The sequence below is a fragment of the Amphiura filiformis genome, chromosome 11, assembly GCF_039555335.1.
Source record: "Amphiura filiformis chromosome 11, Afil_fr2py, whole genome shotgun sequence".
Classification (NCBI taxonomy): domain Eukaryota; kingdom Metazoa; phylum Echinodermata; class Ophiuroidea; order Amphilepidida; family Amphiuridae; genus Amphiura; species Amphiura filiformis.
In genome coordinates, this window is record NC_092638.1 from 62,297,761 (window position 1) to 62,314,486 (window position 16,726).

General features: G+C 35.5%; 1 long non-coding RNA gene across 1 annotated transcript; it reads left to right on the top strand.

The window, feature by feature from the left end:
- Positions 1 to 3,842: 3,842 nt before the first annotated feature.
- On the top strand, positions 3,843 to 16,134 carry LOC140164081 (uncharacterized). Its single transcript, XR_011860488.1, has 3 exons — positions 3,843 to 4,083; positions 5,027 to 5,083; positions 14,277 to 16,134. It is a non-coding gene; the product is annotated as an uncharacterized lncRNA (long non-coding RNA).
- The last annotated feature ends 592 nt before the right edge of the window (positions 16,135 to 16,726 follow it).

Genomic DNA, 16,726 nt, shown 5'->3' on the forward strand with positions numbered 1-16,726 from the left:
CCGAACACATGATATGTTAACATGTGACCACTATTCAGATTTACCGTAAATATTTGGAGTATGCTTGCACATCATGCACACACACTGTGCATTTCTTTACTTCCGTATAAAATCAATAATTCATGCTGGGAGCCAAGTAACATTGTCTGCTCAGAGCAGATTGGTATTTTATTTTACTTGAGAGCATAATAGAAATACATAAAGACGAATAAGGCGCCATGATGGAAGGTCAGGTCGGGTATCAAAGGTTATTATAACTTAAATACTACTTGTATTTCCCACCTTGCCTCTGTCACATATTTCCTTCATATTATTGACAGCAAGTCCTAATTTTGACTTTGCTATTGCAAAATGTCATTTCATATCAAATTAGTAGACTTTCTTTGAAATAACATATCACTGGTGCCTGATGGGAATACCCGTCCGCCATTTCATTAAACTGGATCGTTTTCGCCGGTTTTGTGCCCAGATGTATTGGGGCGCGCTATACTCTCATTGAACAGGCAAAGTTCGCAAAACTAACAACGTTGTTATTTGCCAAACTCAATTAACATGATCCAAGGGGTCGAACATGAATTATTCATAACGAGCTATAACGGATCGATAACTGGCCTCACTTTCTAGCTAGTAAACCAGCTGAATTTGTCATAGATTTTGCGTTGCTAATAGAACAACCGTGAATTTAGTGTCACCCCCTTGATACCATGCATGCAGACCCTAACATCCAGTTATATTTCAAATAAAATATGACCGAAGTTCCATGGCAAATTATAATTTCTGACGCTTGTTGACTCTTTCAACCTCTATTTATTGAATACACTCTATATATAGTCATCAATATGTCATTTCCAGTCCCTGGCTGAACTATAGGGTTCAGCTATTATTTTTTTAAATAATTCTTTTACCCCATGCAGCTGATTGGGGTGGTTACGGGTCGTTTAAAAACCACTAACCGCGAAATGAGGATATCGAACATAGGCCCCCACAGGGCTACAAAAAACTGCTAACCGCGAAATATGGATATCCAACTAGTTTGCCCCTCGAAGCTGCAAAAAACCACTCATCGCGAAATATGGATATCCAACTAGTTTACCCCGCAGGGCTACAAAGAACCACAAACCGCGAAATATGGATATCCAACAAGTTTGCCCTGCAGGGCTACAAAGAACATGCTAATCGCGAAATAGTGGTTTTATTCAATCAAAAACCACTCATCGCGAAATATGGATATCCAACTAGTTTGCCCCGCAGGGCTACAAAGAACCATTAACCGCGAAATATGGATATCCAACTACTTCGCCTCGCATGGCTACAAATAACCACTTACCGCGCAATATCTTTTACCTCAAAAAAGAATTAATATCTACCAAAACACGTTTCAAAACGTAAAAAGGGCCAAGTTTAAAAATCTTTCCTGTGTGGCTTTTCACCCTTTTTAAACTTGGTCCCATTTATGAAAGTTTCTTAAGACCCATACGAAGTCATCTTTAGGCTACTTGTTTGTTTTCTTAGTTGTCAGTGTTCATTTTGTAGAGTAAATTAATTAATGTTCGTGCTTGATTGAAGTTTTTCCGTAAAGACGTTATAATGTATTTTGATTTAAGCAAAAGTAGCAAATACTCACTTTGTTAAATTCTTCATCGTCTTGTGCGATCCTGCGCCTTATGTACAGATGTAGGGCCTATAATATGTAACAGGTTGACAGACAGTCAATTTGCTAGTATATATAATACTCTACTACTCTTTATGAACACGCAATATAATGAAACATAAACCTTCAAATGTTTTTGATAATACATAGCCTACGTCATATTGCACCGCTTTCGAACAGTCTTAAACCTAATTGTTGCATGTAGAAATTAGGACTCATTTTTCATGTTATTACGGTACCACTTTACTGAATGGGACCAAGTTTAAAAAAGGGTGAAAAGCCACACAGGAAAGATTTTTTTAAATTGGCCCCTTTTTACGTTTTGAAACGTGTTTTGGTAGATCTTCCTTTTAATTTAATAGAGTAAAATTGAGAAAGTTTACGAGCTATGCATTCACCTTCATTTTGAACTCAAATATGCTGAATTTTTTTTTTCGCGCGCCTTGTCCCAATAAAACCGGTACAAAATATGCTCGTCCCTCCCCCCCCCTAAATTTTAATGCATCCGCCGTCAGCGCAAAATTTAACTCTTCCTCATCATTATCTTATGCGATAACTGTTTTTGCATACCGCTTGAAATCTTTCGGATGGGCAATTCATTGTTGAGATCTGGCTACCAAGGTTGATTAAAAATGTTTCCTTGTTACTAAGATCATCCCTAGGAATTCAACATGACGAGATATTGTCACCTCATCATTCGATGATACGCACAAATACGCGAAAATAAGAATGAAACAGCAAATTGGAGTATAGTACGATTATTCGCATCCCTGCATTTATGAATATTGTGGCAACAGCTGATTGCGCCTGGCTTCAGCCAAATCGGTTGCGTCTCTACTCTAGAAGAGACAGCAAATTGGAGTATAGTACGATTATTCGCATCCCTGCATTTATGAATATTGTGGCAGCAGCTGATTGCGCCTGGCTTCAGCCAAATCGGTTGCGTCTCTACTCTAGAAGCTTCCAGATTTCAAGCGGCGTGCAGACACGTACAAAATAAACAATTCAGAGAGTGTTAACAATGCAATAATCACACATTCTGTTTGTCACAAAATTGGAAGCATAACTTTATTATCTATTATTATGACGCGAAAAAGGCATGTTTGACCCCGGACAGTCAACTGGGTCAAAGTAGGTTACCGCAATTTACTATTATCATTACGCGATTCCGCGAAGAAGAGCAAGGGCACGTGATTGTGTCTGACCATGACCCCGCACAGTCAACTGAATTAAAAAGTAGGTTATATCCAGGCGGCGGATGACATGATCGAGCCGGCAACTTGTGAAACCGCCCGGCCGTATGGCATTTTCCAATATAGTCGGTTAGTTTTGTGGGGTTCATTATCGAACACCAACGGTTTTAGCTTGTATTTATATTATTTATCAACATAGGCCTATTTGTTTGTGATATTTCAAGCGTTTTAAAATTTCAAAATAATCCCATAAATACACGGTTGACGATGAAAATTTACTGAATTTAGAGAATGCAATGCGGCCACCACCTGGATATATCTTTCCTTTCAGGATCTATGCTCTATTGTACACAAATCCATGTATTCTTTGTGTCAATTCGGTATAATGTAATAAAATTTTTAGTTGATGCAATGCCATTGAAAGTATGGATTATGTAGTCACCTGACATTGGGCTATTCCATTTAAAATCCACACACCCCATACGAAAGATGTCACTGCCATCTCTACTCCAGTTGCACCAATATGTTAAGATTATTGAAATTTATCAAATCCATTTGAATCATGCACAAAATCAATTTTGTTCAGATTACCGACATCTTGCACACCTTTAACACTTTTTATGGATGAAATTGGTTGGATCTGAAATCATTTATACTGTTGAATTTGGTCTTACTTTTGGTTGGAATTCCAAAATCTTTCACAAGGGGTGTAATTTTTAAATGGAATTAGCCATTGGGTACAATTTTCTCATAGACTAGTTCCATCAGCCGTCTACACTGCGCATGTACTGTTTTATGCTTCGTAGTGTCAATCCAGAAAGTTGACGAATGAGGGCAGCAGTCTAATTTTCTCCTACAATTTAAAATGCCGTATCTCCTATGTTAAATACTTCTGGATACTGCTCATTTTCAGTTTGGGAGGCATGGAAACCAAATTGATTTTAAATAGATATGGAAAAAAACAACACGTAGGCCTATACTCATAGCAATAACAGTATTCATCAGACTTAATTCGAAGAGTAATTCACAGCTGAACTCCAACATATTCCTTTATATTAGATAAGTTGAAGACAGATTTGGTATCAGCCATGAAAACCCAGGTGTTCATCGTGTTTGTTATTTTAGTTACTCTCAGTTCATCGATGCTTGAATCAGAAGCAGCACCGGTCAAAGAGTTGGTTCGAGAAAAAAGGTATCACTGTAAAAATTGTGACCTTGAACATAAACTTCTTCCAGAATGTAAGTAAACCGATTAAATTAATTAGTTGATTAATTAATTTATTACTTAATTAATTTCGTTTATTTAATTTAATCTATTTATTTATCAATTAATAATTTATTTATGTATGTATTTATTTATTTATTATTATTGTTATTATTATTATTATTATTATTATTATTATTATTATTATTATTATTATTATTATTATTATTATTATTATTGTTGGGCATATTAAATAACAGGCCCAATGACATAATGTAATAAAATAAAATAAAATAAAATAAAAACGAACATAAGTCAATGTAACACTTAATAAACACATGAACGCACATAATCAACACTTGAACGCATTTTAGCTAACGCGTTTGCAGTGAAGGTGTATGGAGTCGTCATTTTATTAACACATTTTAATGTTAAAACACCTAAAAGAATCAAAGATTTGAATATGTGTTTAAAGTGACTAAACACGTTCGTGTGTCAACAATATTAACACTTTAACGTATTGATCTTCACTTTTTAGGCTATAATGTATTCATAATTGAATCATATTTTAATCATTTACATTAATATCGAATCATGATCAAAAAACTACCAGTGCCTGAAGAGGTTCATCATGTCTGTTGATTAAACAGACAAAAGGAAAAAACTTACGTTTTTCTGCTGACAGTTTCGCCAGAAACCTTCTGAAGTTCTCAAAGCGATTGATGTTGTTATTGATCCATCTAGTAGTAGTAGTAGTAGTAGTAGTAGTAGTAGTAGTAGTAGTAGTAGTAGTAGTAGTAGTAGTAGTAGTCGTAGTAGTAGTAGTAGTAGTAGTAGTAGTAGTAGTAGTAGTAGTAGTAGTAGTAGTAGTAGTAGTAGTAGTAGTAGTAGTAGTAGTAGTAGTAATAGCAGTAGTGGTGTTAGTAGTAGTAGTAGTAGTAGTGGTGTTAGTATTATTATTATTATTACTTGTTTCAGGTATCAGCGAGTGCAGTTCGAAATTTCCATAATAGCAAGTATATCGCAACTACAGTAGTAAGTAAACATCTACCAAAAAGTAACTACCCCTTTTAATGAAAGACCATTATTCCAAAACGGTTGATTGAATGCCTAATGTGGGATTATGCATGCGAGGCAGGATTTATTGCTGCACATTATGACACCTCATCTTTTTTGCAATGGCCTCAATATCGATGTCGCAGCGTATATTTAAATGAAAGCAACCAAATATTTGAACGTTGGAAGATATATTGCCTTGTATTCAGTATCCATTGAAGGCAATCTGTTCAGCTCTTATTGGAATATCCTTTTTGTTTTTGGAGGGGATCAAAACATGTCATAATCAATAACAATAAGCCCAATCGCCATTGTAACTTCCGGTTTTTGAGATCAGTTTTGGGACACCTTGATCTCTGGCATATCGGGGAAATTGCAATAATTAATATTAATTAATTTATTATTGTCATAATGAATATCATTAAAAGTACTTAATTTTATTTATTCAATAATAATGTTATTTGGGTTTGATTCATTATTGTAAAACATTTTAGATTATATTTTGTACGCACAAAAAACAAGTTTTCTGAATTTTCCCAATAGGTCAGAGGGTAAAGTGTCCAAAAACTGCAAAAAATGTCCCACAATGCATTGCAAACTTCCAATGGCTAATTGGCTTATTGTCATAATTAACATTATGAATAATGTTATAATACACGGTGTATCGAATTGTGTTTTGTTGGGGGGGGGGTAAAATACTCGATTATGTTTGTACAAAAATACCGGTCTGATGAATGTCTCATAATAATGACTTTAAAAAAACCCCAAAGAAACAAAACAAATTGTGCATAACCGTTTTTGGAAAACATTTACTAATATTTTTTAATTATGTTCCATCATATATATATATATATAACCGTCATTGGCGATTGAAGCACGGAGGGAGGGGCACCGTCTCGCTAAATTTATGGGGGAAATCCTCGCAGAAACGAACCTTACTAATTATGTGGAGCACGTGTGGCCGAGTATGTCTGTTAAGGTGTGTTTAATGTTCAATTCTAGCAATTTGACCTGCGGGTCACCATTACAGTTTGAAATAAAACCTTCCTTTTAATTTGGATGAACATGCTTTCCGACTTACATGTATACCGATGGACATTCTTACAGTTCCCTGACTAATAAAACGAACCATTATTCGATATCAAGTTGTCCAAGTGGCTCGAAATACCGGGACAAAATTGACCAAAAGTTGTAATGTTCAACTTCCTTTGAACCGGTTTTAGGCCAAATTTGTCCTCACCATGGCCCAATTCAGCATTAAAATGGCTAAATGTGTGCGCTCTCAGCGCATTTGTCCAGGTAAAGTCATTTTTAGCAGCGTGTCAGTGGGACGATTGGGAAATTTTGCACCTCTGGCTCGGTGCGCCCCTGGGTACCACTTACACAAACCCGAGTTCTACAGAAAATGGTGAGGTCAAAATTTCCAAACGGCGCGCCAAAAAATGCTTGCCCTTCTCCTTCTCCTTCGGCCTGCCAAAAATCGTCCCACTCCCCTTCACGACCTGCCAAAAAAATCTCCCCCTGTACAGGCCAAATTTGTAGGATCCCAAGATGCAAACCTTAAATGCTGTAGATACTTATATAGGCCTATGCCTATTGCGAGCGCAGGTAAATTAGCATATTTAAGCGTTTCCGTACAGTTTTTCTAATCCTTTCTAGAGCGTTCTATTTAAAAGACACCCCTTGAATGTATATAAAATAGCTTGCCCTCCCTCTCAGCTTGCCAAAACTTGCTTCCCCCTTTTCGGCTGCCCAAAAATGCCCCCCCCCCATTTTATCCTCCACAGGAATCATATTTATTGCACAACCTCGAAAATCTGTCAAACTTCTGTTATCTCCTGTCCCTATTTACACCGGTTTGTACACTCATAGAAATTGTTCGTAGATGTAAGTCGTGTACAATTTTGAGTAACGCTGACTCGATATCATGTTGGTCGCACTCATTTGCACTTACTTTATTGAGTTGTTACAACTCAGAAATTGAAACTAGGTTAGCATAATTTTCTAGAGGTGTGCTATAGTATAACAAAATTTTGCAATGATTACAAAAATAAATATTTGAATACTGCTAATTGTGCAGAAAATGATCCAATTACGTGAATTAAGTAACAAAGTACCAAATTGGAATAACTCAAAACAATAAGTACCAGTAACTTAATATGAACGAGTTACATCAACTTACATGTTGAGTTACAATAACTCAACTAATTGGTTCTTTGAACCTTGTTTATTTTCTAAGTTCCCTGAACTTGAATTCAGAAGTTGGCATTACTTAAAAGTTGACGCAACGACTTACATCAACTTTTTAAGTAATGCCAACAAAGTTGATTAGTTGACGGAACTTTTGAGCTTTTTCAGCATTTTTTAAGTTCGGATACCTAAAATGGATTTAGTTTTGGCAACTTTTACATTATTTTTGAGTTGTTCAAACTTACTCCTTTTGAATTGCGCACACAAGGCGAACAAGTCATTTTTATGAGTGTGTATACAAGTCATATGAATCATTCCTTTCAATATGAAATTCAGATCAGCTTGCTGTTTTGTGTAGTTAGGAACAATAACACGAAATCTATTCATTGTATTGTTATAATGATCCTATCTTGGGATCCAACGACCCGTGATATTGTGTGAGATATATCTCACTCAATCTGTTGATTAAACATATGACCTTAACCTATAAAAATTTGAACCCTATGCTATAGAAATCATCATGTGTAGGCTACATTGTATATCGCCTCTAAAACTAGTATCAATAAACTAAAAAATAAATCATAAAAAAAACGTCCTAAGAAGGGTCTGATATTCCGGGCTGAAATTTATAGCTTTTGATTGTGGCCAAAATAGACAAAAATGCCACTACAGATCCTCTGCTAAATATTCCCGGGTCTGTCAGAAGTACCTGCCCCACGGTTTTGAAGGATAGTAACAAGATGTACAACCAATCACCAAATCGTGGATACGCGCTTGATCATGCTGATAGATATGGTTGTTTTGGGAATCTCAAATCAGCCATCTCCTATAAATACATGTATACTCGTACTCGTACGTATAACATATCATAACATGTTGTGTTTTAGATTTCCCTTTTTGAAGACACTAGTTATACCTACACAATGGCGGATCAAGAAAGTGTAAGAAAAGTAATAGGTCTTCACTTTTGTGGAAATGCCGGAACTTTATTTACCCTCCACAGCGTTCCTACATTATAGGGGTAACCTATTATTTCCATTGTCTAGCTAATTCCTTATTCAGATCTCACACCACCAAATCAGAGTCCCATAGAGATATGTGCTAAATTTGCCTTAAGAAAACGTCATTTTTTTTTTTTTTTAGCGACTCAGTTTTAAGCGACAGCTATGATGGTTGAAATCAGCCCTTGCCTGATCCCTCTGGCTGGGAAAAAATATAGGTTGACCGTCATTATTTTTTACGACTGGCCCTCAAAGTCTACGATGTCTGGGAATTTCCTATTTTTCAGGCAAAACCATGCCGGTGTTTCTGTAAAGAAAAGGCTGCTTAAAATCATTAAAAGTTATTCGATCTCTCCCATCTGTGGTACACTTGCAGGAATTAATATTACTAATCATGACCAATCCAAATTTGGCTAAAATTATGCAAATTTCTGCTCATTTTAATGCTTATATTCAGAATCAATGGGTTTTTCTGAGAAGTGAAATTCAAGGGCGCACAACCATATATACTATTTGGTGGTGTGAAATCTGAATGATGCAACATGTTTCTGATTATCCTTAATTTCAGACTATTTTAATCTAATTAACTTATTTTTAGCATAATTTGAGCAAGAAGCTGGTTAAATTTTTTTTTCAAGCAGAATCATTGTGTCTGTGACATCTGCTATCTACTGAAGATAGCATTGTGATTACCATGTTCAAAATTCACCAAGACTTAGGCTTTCAGCAATTTACAGTCAAGAGGGACAAGTAACCAGGCAGACACACAAAAACAAAGAAGAACATGACCACAATGTCTGAATTATAAGTGTTGAATTATATGGCCTATTAGTGAAATCTTAAGTCTAACCCCCCTAAGCTTACCTGATCCATGGACACATTTTATGAGCTCCAACCAGTGCCCTAGCCCACGTGCCACCATATACTGATGTCTTATACATCTGGCACTGAGTCATTGCATACCATCATGATTGTAAACATTACCTGGGTTACCAGTAGTGGAATCATAAGCTTAATTAGCCTCCCCCACCAACCCACAAACCGTAAGCTTACCTGATCCAGGCGCCTATTTCATGAGTTCCGACCAGTACCCTAGCACCATACTGCAATGTCTTCTCTATCTGGCACTGAGTCATTGCATGCCATTGATGATGTAAGCTTACAAAATATTATGATTACATTGCATGGGCCTAAGTCACTCTACGAAATGGAATCTTTCACTCAAACACACATTTTGGGTCATAAACTCACCTTAGCACTGGTATATTAGTAGCAACTGTTGCAGTTCTCTTCAATTTTAGCCTTTAATTACATTAATTCAGTCAATGCACTTCTTCGGTGAATCCAAACACGAATTAGGCACAGGGCTAACTTGCTCAATCAAAAGTTGAGACTCACACACACAGCTCCATTCAGATCTCACACCACCAAATCAGAGTCCCATAGAGATATGTGCTAAATTTGCCTTAAGAAAACGTCATTTTTTCTTCACAGGAGCGACTCAGTTTTAAGCGACAGCTATGATGGTTGAAATCAGCCCTTGCCTGATCCCTCTGGCTGGGAAAAAATATAGGTTGACCGTCATTATTTTTTACGACTGGCCCTCAAAGTCTACGATGTCTGGGAATTTCCTATTTTTCAGGCAAAACCATGCCGGTGTTTCTGTAAAGAAAAGGCTGCTTAAAATCATTAAAAGTTATTCGATCTCTCCCATCTGTGGTACACTTGCAGGAATTAATATTACTAATCATGACCAATCCAAATTTGGCTAAAATTATGCAAATTTCTGCTCATTTTAATGCTTATATTCAGAATCAATGGGTTTTTCTGAGAAGTGAAATTCAATATATACTATTTGGTGGTGTGAAATCTTAAGTATTATAAGAGCCCTGGCAATTTTTCAACATTTCAGGATTACGAAACTAATTTCGTTTATACGACGTCATCGACCTTTTGGCTTGTTCCCTTAAGGGCTGGGGAATGAACGTTTGGACAGTATTTATTTTGGGACATTAGAGCACATCAGACATATCGAATTGCATTCTGAATACGAAGAATGTGCTTCTGATATCAAATAATTTTGATTTTTGAAATTCGCAATTTAATACACATTTTATGGCAAATCATTAAAAATTGATATTTTGATATTTAACAGTACTCGAAGTAAACTTTATAAATCTGATGATTTATACTTAAAGTGTATGTAGGTGGGATGAAAAGCCGACGATCAATTGAAAATCTTGACCTTTCGTATTGAATATATGGATTTTTTTTTCCAAAAACACCAAAAAAATTAGGTCTTTTTGGGGAAAAAATCCATATCTTCAATATGAAAGGTCAAAATTTTCAATTGACCGTCGGCTTTTCCTCCTAGCTACATACACTTTAAGAATATATCATTAGATTTATATAATTTACTTCGAGGACTGTTATATATCAAAATTTGAAAAATATCAAATTTTTATAATTTGTCATAAAATTTGTATTATATTGTGATTTAAAAAAATGAAAATTATTTGATATCAGAAAGACATGCTTCGTATTCAGAATGCAATTCGATAGGTCTGAGGTGCTCTCATGTCCCACAAAAAATACTGTCGAAACGCAATAAACGCTCATTCTGGATCCCTTAATACGTTCAGATCAGATTCGATTTATTTAAGGTCCTGTGTCATAAATTGGGGTGCCTTTGTGTTACATTGTAAAAAAGTGAAATGTTTCAAACATTTTACCTACAAGTCTCATTTGAAGTGGTTCATCCTCCTGAGCATTTTGACACCTTTAAAAAAAAAAATGAAAATCGGGGATATTTAAACCCCCTTTTTCCCACATTTACAATCATTCTAAGCAAGTATTAGTCTTTTAAATGATCTTATGTATCATAAAATTGGTCTAGAGGCCTGAGAGTTCATTTAGACATTTCTTTACTGGATTCAAATTTTCAATTAAATGGGGATTTTAGATCAAATTTACGATGTGAGCCCCCCTAATCCGCCTCCCCCTAATCCACAACCACCCTTGGCACAATTCATTTCAAACGTCATAAAAAATTAAATTTCGCCCGATTGGGCTTAAACTTGGTCGGTACAATCCTTCGTAGAAGGTAAACACGTAAAAAATTAAATCGAGGTCACCCGCGGTCAAAGGTCGTATGGGGGTCAAACGTTAGAGTATGCCAAATTGGGCTCAAAAGTAGTAAAAAGAATCCTCGATATGATGGGAACATGTGAAAAAGTCAAAAGGGTCATCATTGCTCTCGTGCTGCTGGTGATCTCACAGCTGCCATCACAGCTATTGCACTAGTTAACAAAAAATTAAATAAACACATAACTGTGTGAAAAAAGTTTCAACTTTATTGTAAACAAAGTACCTTTTTTAGCATCCTCTTTCATGTCTTTTTATGGAATGTTTGTCATGTTTGAGTAGATATCTACAAGAAAAGTTTATTCCCAAAATTTCAGTTGATCATGCACATTAAGTCATTCATTAATATAGAGTTGAATACACACACCCGGTAATTCAAGAAACGCAACTCATGATATGTACACAAATATCGATATGTCCAAATAAAACTAAAAGCAAAGGCGGCGAGTGTGCGTTGATCGAGTAGTTGGACAACTCGATTCTAATGCAAGCTGTATCAAAATGATTAGTACCCATCAAATTTCATTGATATTAGATGCGTCTGACGCATCACAATTCAACATAAGATCCAAATATTTTGTACATCAATTGTATAACAAGTCATAAATCATACATTCTGGACATTTCAAGAGTATCCAATGCTGCATTTCGAGGATACAGTCTTTGCATTTCAATAAACATCAAAATTGATGGGTACCAACCATTTTGATACCCCTTGCAGGAATGATTCTACATAACAAAACATTTTCGACAACCGGAGGAAATGTCGGGATTGTTTTTGGCGTTAAGGGGGCACACAGGATCACTCAAAGTCGGAATTTTTAAACATTATTTTGTGTTGTATTTTTAAAAGTAATGATGATAAGTACATAAAAGTATACATTTTCAGAAAGGAAATAACACAAGGATTCCAACAAGCACGGCAGATTTCTGCAAAAATGAGCAGTTTTTGAGAAAAGCGTCAAAATTGATTTTCCATGCCAATTTTTTTCGGTCCGCCATAACAACTTACCCAAAATATCAAAATGGACGAAAATTGCATATTTGTGTTCTAAAGACACGCATCTAGAAAGCGTTTTCTTAAATTTTTGAATTTTTTCTTCGTTTTAAAATATGGGTCAAAAAAGATCAAAATTTGACTTTTTTCAATTTTGACCAAAATTTGAGATAATTTAAGGTATATTTTCAAAACGAAGAAAAAATTCATAAATTTGAGAAAACACTTTCTAGATTTGTGTCTTTAGAACACAGATATGCCATTTTTGTCAATTTTGATATTTAGGGTAAGTTGTTATGGCGGACCGAAAAAAATTGGCATGGAAAATCAATTTTAGCACTTTTCTCAAAAAGTGCTAATTTTTGCAGAAATTTGCCGTGCTAGTTGGATTCCTTGTGTCATTTTCTTTCTGAAAATGTATACTTTTATGTACTTATCATCATTACTTTTAAAGATACAATACAAAACAATGTCTAAAATTTGCCACTTTGAGTGATCCTGTGTGCCACCTACAAATATTAATTGTTTATGTGTGTGATGGTCGAAATATAATCACGAGGTGAAAGATGGATTGTTCCATTCCACGAGCCGGTACGACGAGTGGAATGGAACAATACATCTTTCACCGAGTGATTATAATTCGACCATTACACGAATTTAAGACAGTTAATATTTGTTTTATATCACTCATACATAAATTATATTACTTAAACACTATTAAAGGTAGGAAATACATTTTTTCATCAACATAACACCATGTTGTGCCGTGATACTTCACATTATTGGGTCCACCCCATAACTAAATCGGCGAGTCTAAGAGTCAGCTCACGGCTTGGCGCAAGCGGAGCCGTGAGAGGTTGATGGTAAAAATGATAAATGGCTATCAACAAATAAACTGTCTAGAATTTATTTATGAGTGATATAGTGCAATAATTTATGTATGTATTGTACGTAATTATTCGTAGAATAAGAATTTACGTAATTAGTGGCCCAAAAAGGCAGAAAGAAAGTACACTGGCCCGACAGTGAAAGTTACTGGTCCGGGCCAGCGGTTATTTTGAGCACTGTACATTACTTCATTTAATCTCGAGTTTGGTAGTGAAGTCAGTGCTGCGGTTGCCCCGCAGGCGTACCGATTAACCACCCTTGTACTTGTGTACAATACGTTCTACGGGATTAGTGAGATACGGTACTGCGAGCAGTTGAATAAGCGCTATATGTCACCAAACTGGAGGTAAAACAAAGAAAATTAACGTGAATAGAGCCTACATAAACATTACCTTAACCTGCAGGGGCGTAGGTAGGGGCGGGGAGGGGACGATTCCATCCACACACACACAAAATCCAAAAGGCCAAAAAAAAAAAAGGTTTTTAATGCTTTTTCGGTCAAAAAAAGACCATATTCTCCCATTGTTTGACGTGATCTTTTATTAATTTGTCTAACAAAAAAATTATATAATGTTCAATTCTAGACCTGGACAATACCAACAGCTATAACACTAACACACATACATTTTAAAGCTATTTTTAAGAAAGATTTTCGTTTTTGTATCACATTATTCATCTTGTCCTGCTTGTTTGTTGTAATTTTATAATATAAACTGTTCATTTGAGCGCAAATTGAGGGCGCTATTTACATATATTTTAAATTTGAATTAGACAAATAATATGACTTATTCCTTACATTTCATGATAAAAAGTTTTTTGAAAATTTCTTTGCCATTTGTTAGTCTTTTTTCTGATGTTCTAATACCATTAATACCATTAATTTACCCCTAAACGCCAAACCACCAATCTCATCTGAAAATAACCTTTTTTCTTTTTTCCTTGTTTGTTGCAGATAGCCGGCCCAGGCAAGTAGGCCTATCTCAGCACGTGTGGATAGTCATGACGTACACTGCATTTTTAGTGTTAAACTATAATGGTTGAAAACCTGTCTGGATCGAAGTTCTTGACATTCTTACATAATGATAGACGAATGCAACCAAACTGTTATTTCTGTTCTTCCTATTCGATAAAAACAACGATTTTTAAGGTCACACATGTATGTGGATAATTCCATAAATTAGAAAAATGGGTCACTTCGCGAAATTTTGTAATAACTAATACGCTACCATAAATACTATACTTAAATACACATTAGAAGTGGACATAATTGATTGTCTAATCACTTGAAGTATTTTACGAATCCACGTTTATTCGACTTGAGCTAATACGCTTAATACTGGGTAATCTGACTTACTATAAACACACTCTTGGTGTATAACATTTTTAAAAATCTTTATAATTCAAGAAGATGTCTGGAGGATTATTTGAACTAAGCACCTGGATCGTAATGGGTAATTCTATAGAAATTTTACATAAAAGCTGATACTCTTATGTATTTTTCACTCGCACTTGTATTGTGTTTGATATGCATTGTCCGGCATCAATTAGCAATGATCAATTTGTAAATGAACAACCTATTTCAATAAAACAAAAGCGCGACGTCCTAGGTGTGTATTAAAGTCGGTTAATGGTCACGAATTAGATCATTCGTGGATAAGAATGACCTCGCCGCAAGAGGCTCGGTCATTCGTATCCACGCAAGCGGCTCGGTCATTCTTATCCACGAATGGTCTAATCCTTGGCCATTATCCTATACATATTCACCATAATTTTTTTCACAATGCACCAAAACCACGATGTCTATTTTTGAACCTTAATGCATGTCAATAACAAAAACAACATAATTATTACTATTATTGTAACATTTCCGCAAGAATAGTTTTCTGTTCCAAAAAATGTTAGCTTTTACTGACAGATATGTTCCCTTTTCGTTTTGAGCCGAATAACTGAGGTAAAGCAAAGAAAATTAGAATTTACTACCAGCGCCAAATGCGTGTTACTCCGTCGGTCGTGTCACGGTACAATCCCATCCCGCACGCCATGTACGTACTGTGTTTTGAACATCGCATACGCGTTCGACTATTATTTCCATCGTAATAATAAACCGATTTTTTCAGATGGTTTATTCAAAATCTCGGATTTTGAAAAACAATACAGCACCTAAAGTCTTGATTTTTGTAGGGTATCTAAGTTTACTAAAATACATTACAATCGTGTAAAAAACAGAATTTTAAAAAAATAGTGAGGGCGTCCTCCTCAGCAAATGTTACACGTAAAATTAAATGAGCAAATTATTTATAAACCGTAATTTTTTTTTCAACTGATCAACACAATATTTCATTTAGAAATCAGTTAATGCTTTGGCCACATTTTAGTTCCGATTTGGTAACCCACAAATAGAGTCGAGGAGTGTTCGTTTTAGGCGGTGTCACGCCCCAAAAGACCTAGACTATGCCATAGTCGAATTTTATTAAAAATATGTTATTATTAGTCATGATGAACCCATTTCGTTGAACTCAAAATTATACTGATGTTTATTAAAATTAAAATATTCAATAGTAAAATGGTCATAAAGAGTTAAAAATATCAGATGATTAGTGACAATAAAAGTAATTGAATGCAACATTATCTTGCATAATTATAATGGCTCACTTTAATACTGAACAATTCTGATTTTGGAATCTGCCAGTTTATTGATAGCGAACCCCGAAAATTCGACTATGGACTTTGAATTGTAAGCAGAACTTTACCCTCTGGACTTTGCTCTCTAAAAACACACTGTCAAGCATACTTGTTTATCAGTCCATTAACCACAAGTACTATATAATAGCATGGTATAGTACAAGACGCGCTATCCGCGCTAGATGTTTGATGAGAGATTAACTTTCGCGTCAACACAAAAGCGCCGCAAATACCACAGACAGTTGTGTACGGTGTAGTTAATGGTAATGGCGCGGGCCCAGAAGATTTAAACCATAGCGAGATATGGGCGACCAATCACAAGGCAGATCCATTTAAAGATGCATTACATCATGGCCAATTTTAGTTAGGCCAGAAATTGGCCTAACTCTCCATAGAGCCACGTGTTACAAATCTTAACCGCAAGGCAAAGTCAGTAGTCTACTTGGGAAGCTAACAAAGAGAGGGAGTAGGGTGACTGAAAAGATCAGATGTGAAAATCTATCAATTGTGCACACATTAATTAAATCAGAGTTTTAAGCTTAAATACAATATCCAGAGTATGCACAATGGGCAAGTGGACTACGGGGTAGTCCACAAAAGACCAGATCGGCTTGTGAAATAATTACGAAATTTGGCTTCAGCAAAGAAGTTACATACAACGCATGTATTTAGTTTCTACTAGCTTCTACAAGTAACAAATGATTATGAGCAAAACATAAC